Here is a 6000-nt window from a genome sequence, read left to right on the forward strand (position 1 = left end):
ATAAAGCATGCAGAGTGCACAGTTGCCCACACACAGGCTTTTGGATTTCCTCCAAAACTCACAGGACTTGTGTTGGGCCATGATTCTGTGGGTTCTGCAGGGGCCAGAGCGAAAGTGACATTCATTAGAACAGAGGATGAATATAACCTCTCCTGCTTCAAAGCATAGGTCAGGCACTGCCTGTTTGGAGTTAGGAAGAAACTTCCCCAATGGGCATTTTATTGCATAATCTTCCATTTGGGGGCATTTTGCACCTTCCTCTGAAGTATCTGGTTCTGGCCACTGTCAGAGACAGCATACAGGACAGTAAAGACCATGGATCTGGTCTAGTAATTTCTATACTCTTATTGGTGTCTGATTTTACTAAGGCCACAAAGCAATGCAGGTGGAAAGGGAAAGGGTGGGGAGCAGGAGAGAATGAGGAAGTCAGAGATCCATCCTGAAAGAAATCTCAGGCTTTCCAATTACTCATTGTGGACTGGCTTGGCAAAGCACTTTAGAGTCAGGCTGAGCTGACTACGTGCAGGCGAAAAAGGAACTTGGAAAGAAACTAACTATATAGAGTTTCAGGCCTGTTCTCTCTCTCTCTCAGCTCAAGCATACTAGACCTGAATCATGAACGGCTCAGTGCTCAGAATGGAAGAGTAGCTGCTGATTTGATTACCATATCCAAAAGGGATTAGGATTGTAAAGGGTCAGCTTGTTTCTGTGCATCACTACCCTCTACTGGATAGAATATAGTCAAGCAGTGTTCAGCAGATCAAGCTGTGCAGGCTGAAGAAGTGAGGCCCTAATATCACAGCTCTGAGGGCCACTCCGAACACTTGCTGAGAAGCTGAGGCCTACAATTAGTATGCATAGAAATGTACGTACTTTGTTAAAAAAAACACCACATTACCCTCAGATTCTCAGATTTGTATAGTTTTTGATAGCTAAATAAAAAATGGCTTGGTTTTGAAGTTTGGTGGCTTTAAAGACTGTCAGCTGATGACTCTGAGCCATGAAATTTGAATTAGATTCATACTGACTCTCCACAATGTCTGTGCGGGTTTGGATCTGGGATACTGGTTTGGATTCATCTTCTGAGATGGGCTTAAGCCACAAAGTTCACATCCAGATTCATATGTGACTTCCTCAAAGGCTGAATTCAATTGACTAATTCAGAGTCGGTCCAGATCAACACCAGAGTAACCTAGAGTAGAATTGGGCCCCATGTTTCCTGAAGTTTTTCAAGTCACTTGGGTCCAGATTTTCAGAGGTGTTGAGGCACCTAAATATACAGATAGGTGCCTAGTGGAATTTTCAAAAGTGTCTGTGCAGACTAGGTGCCTAACTCCCATTGATTTTCACTCAACATCTATCTTCATCTTTCAGCACCTAAACACCTTTGTAAAACTATCCCTGGAGCCTTTTGTAAGCACCTCTCTGCAGGGCTGCCAGGTCAGACATTGCAGTTCATTGCACTGCTTTTCTGTGTGAAGAAAGTCGAGACCTCTAGTCTTTGTAGCATCACCTGAGAGGGCAAAATCCTTCAGTGCTGTAGGTCCACTTCAGTCCATGAAGTTACATGAGGGTTGAATCTGATCTGTGCTGTTTATCAGAGCATCTGCCCTTACATTAAGCTATTTCTTTTCAATCTCTCACCCTTCTTTGAAACTTACACATCTGCATATTATGCTCCGCACACTTCAGATTGCAGCCAACTTTGTCAGAAAACATGAGAACAAAACCAAGCTGAGAACATGCACGAATAACTCATATTTTCAGAACAACAAATATCCTGCCCTTCAGGAAAAGAAAAGCTTGTGCTGGAGGAGTACCACACAGGAATGAAACCGCAAGCCTCCCACAAACTGCAAATTTACTTTCTGGCATGCCAATGTATAAGTGCTTCCCTTTGTGCTTGCAGCATCATGGTCCCTATAGGCTTGCAAAGAGGAAAGGACTCCTTATAGCATGAAGAACCCATTCCCCATTGTGTCAGAGATGGTTCAGCCTGTGGAGTCCATGTGTATTTCTCTGTGGCTGAACCATTTGCAGAGGACAGGAGCTGTTGTCATGGAAGAAGAAGAAAAAAAACTCTCATATGGTTTTGCTTTATCCCACAACTCAGCCTCCCAGGGCTTTGGCTGCACTAGGCTGTCCTGTCGTTTTACCAGCTGCTGTACTCTCTGATGTCATCCATACATGCAAATTCTCTTGGAGAAGTACAGTCTATCCTACACTTAATGCCAGTTTTACTGAGAACTGTATGTACATATCTACACATTGAATCCATGTGTTCTGAGAATAAATTGTGAGGCTCAGCAAGTGTGTGTGTGCACGTTTGTGGGACATACATCTCTGGGTGTGCATGTGAGTCAAGGCGAGAGAATTCAGAGCTAGTGAAAGATGTCAAACTATCCGCTCTGTAGTTCTCTGTTTATCCACAGTAAGTTGTGCCATCCTATGAGGATAGCTAGGAACTAGGGGTGACCATTGTACTCCAGAGCCTCAGCTGGTGAAGACCAAGCTTTTCACATAAGTGATGGACTGAATCACGCTGAATGGGGAACGTGTGGTAGAGGAAGAAGAATGCAGACTGCAGTGCTCTCTACCAGCCCAACACTGATATTCATAGGAGCAGCAGGAAAACTATTCTCAGTAGAGACCTGAAGGGAACAATGCAACAACTATAGCTGGTGAGAGCAGGGCCAGCTTTTGGAATGTGGGTGCCCCCAATAAGGTCACTTTTGTGATGTGCCACTCACCTCCAAGCTCTCTTTCCCTCCTCAAATCTTTACTCTGATTCAGATCGGCTGCAGCTGATAGATCTGCTACATAGCTGGACCTGCTGAACACTGTTCAATGATATTCCATCCAGTAGACGCTAGTAAAGAACAGAGACAAACCTGAGCAAACAGAGACCTCACAGTCCCACATCCAGTCAGGGGCTGTCCAGCAAACTGGGATTCCCTTAAAAATTGGGGACAGCTTTATCCATGAGTTTCCCAAAACCCATAAAGTTCAATTCTGCTAAAGACAAAATCTCCTACCATGCTGTCCTCCCTGTCCCCAAAAATACAATACACACATTACAGCTAGAGGAAAGGGAATGGCAATAGCCATGATCACACAAGCTTCACACTCTGGGGCCCTCAATCTAATCTGACCAGATCACGCCATAGGGCATGTGTTATGGTGGGTAGAGCTGGAACTAGGTGTTTGATAGATCTGAGTTCTCCTCCCAGTTCTGCTAAGTCACATAACGAGTCAAGTCACTTCATCTCTTCACCATCAGATGGAGTACTTATCTCCTTATGGGAGTTTTCTGAGTTTTAATCCATTTTTAAAGATCCTTGGATGAAAGGCACGCTAGAAGCACAAAGTATTATCACCGTGTAGAGAAGGTGCTGCCTGATGAGTATGTGATAAATACAAACAAGCAGAGGAATATGGATCCTCGTCCTAACCATCCCTTCCCATGCTGTGAGGTCATTTTGGACCCAATCCTGAAACCCTTGACTAATCTCATTAAGGTTAATGGGACTAGTTATCTGAATGAAAATAGGTAAGATAAGGCTCTGGGTCTGTCCAACAAAATCTAACCATTTATGACTTCAGTTACTCATGTCAAAATACAATGCCATCAGCTGAAAAGTGTCACGTGCAGCTACTACAGCAAATATTATCCCAGCATACAGGAGGCCCAAGTCTCCAGCACAGCTAAAAATTCCTTTCTGCAACTCTGGAAAAAATTAAACGTGCTACTGCTACTTTATTAAAATTACACCCCATGGTGCTGAAGAGGCAATATCCTGTTGCTGTCCCTAAAACTAACACCAGGTGGCACTTGACATCACAGTATGAATTGCTAGCAAGACCTTTTCTTTTTGTAATTGTTGACTTTGTATTTGTTTACTTAATTAACCCTTTAAATTGAAGATTTTTTTAAAATTATGAATAGATTTGTCTTGCTTTAATCGATTGAACTGATATTTAGATACTCTGCTGAATTATTTATACTTTCAGGGTAAAATTCTGGCCCCATTGAAATCTGGGGCAAAACTCCCATTTCATTGACTGTATTTTTAGCTGCTCTGTAATATGGAAGTAGAGATTTGGAGTGTGTTGTGAAAACGCTCATTAGAAAATACAATGAGCCAATCAAACATTTCTAGAGCTGGGGAAATAATCCACAATGAATAATTTATTTCTGAACAGAGCAGGAGGCAAAAGTATCACATTTTTCTGAGAATGGGCAGGAGCAGCGCCAGGGTTTCTGACGCCCTAGGTGGACAGCCATTTCGCCGCCCCCCGCGGGTCCACCCCCGCAGGGCCGCCCCACCGGCAAAATAGCGCCCCCCCAAAATTCTGGCACCCTAGGCCATTGCCTAGGTCGCCTAAATGATAGTGCTAGCCCTGATAATGGGTAGTAAAATATCTAACTGTATTGGCCCAGTTATTCACAAATCACTTCAGTGAATAATCTTTGATCGGCAGATCATCTGAAAGATCAACACTGCAGTCAAATTCACAATTTCTGGTACAACTTATTGTAGCTAACAGATGTGTCCGACTCAAGTAATTAACTAACACACCATGACTTTCAAATTGTACATTTGGTTGTAATATTTGCAACTCACAATTTGCACTGTGTTAGTGAGTTAAAAGAGTCCTTTAATCAGAGGATGGACACAGTATTTTGTGTCTGATGTAACTAACCAGCACAGGGTAAATGGCAAAGGCAAAATTCTCCCTTTGGTTTTGGCACTCATGGTAAAAAGGAGATTTTTCAGAACTATTAATGTAGTTCATGTTAATAGTTCATTAACTATTAACTATTCAGTGCTTGAATGTTCATGTGGTGATCACATGTGGTGATCACAGCCAAACCAATGTTCACTGATTATTCAGATCTACTCTAGTAATTTGTTGGGTTTTTTGGGGCATAAAACAGGATTTAAACACAGTTTTGCTAAGATGTCTGAGCCACTGACAGGCAGTGTCACATTTTCAAGCTTTTTTTGCAACCACAAGGGCTACAAACTTTTTTTAAATGAAAGCTGAGAGTCTCACCTAGCCACATGACTCCAGCAGCTGGAGCTTTCAAAAACCCATCAAATATCACAAGACGCCTGACAAAAAAAATTATAAGGGTTAGCAACATTGTGCCCTTCTCTCTGCCTCTGGACTTTGTTATTTTTTTTAAAAAAATGTTTAATTTAAGATTCTGTGTGCCTTTCCCCCGCCTTCACCCTTTGGATGGGGTCTTCCTGATCTGGCTTTTATCTGCAAAATTGTAAGTCCTGCATGACAGTCACAAACACACCCATATATCTAGACAGCTGACACATAAACACAAACCTTGTCACACACACACACACACACACAGTCATTCATTCATGGGTTGGTGTAATTTATTCATCCCAAGATGCACCTGAACGCCAGCTACTTATTAATTTTATTTTTCAGGTTTAGCTTTACAACTTTTTTAAGCAGGCAAAAGGAAGAAATGTTCAGGAGGATTGCTGCTGCTGTTGCTACTACTGCTGTTGGGTGGCGAGATTTGCTCACTAGCAAGTGATTTGTAACAAATGAAGTATTTGACAAACTGAGTCTGTTTTCTTATTCACACATAGGTGGTGGATTTTTTGGGGGGGGGATTTGTTTGTTTAGTCTTTCTACAGCTTTGTTTTATTTGTGTGTTTGTTTTATTTTCTACAGCTGTATTTTAAGTTGTTCCATGCATGTTTTATGGAGATACATTACAGCCCATGATCTACTCTCAGGCTGTTTAGAGTGTAAGCACTTTTGGACAGAGACGGACTTTTATTATAAATACCTACAGCACCTAACACAATGAGACTCTGATCCCTAATTTAGGCCACCGGGCACTACTAGACTGTAAAGAATAAAATAATCATAATAACCATAATGAGGACTGTTTCAACTGTTTGATATTCCCTTGACCTATCGTTTCAACTGGACTGGCTTCTTTTGTATGACCGGATGAGCATA

This window comes from Gopherus flavomarginatus, chromosome 12 (genome assembly GCF_025201925.1).
Source record: "Gopherus flavomarginatus isolate rGopFla2 chromosome 12, rGopFla2.mat.asm, whole genome shotgun sequence".
Lineage (NCBI taxonomy): Eukaryota > Metazoa > Chordata > Testudines > Testudinidae > Gopherus > Gopherus flavomarginatus.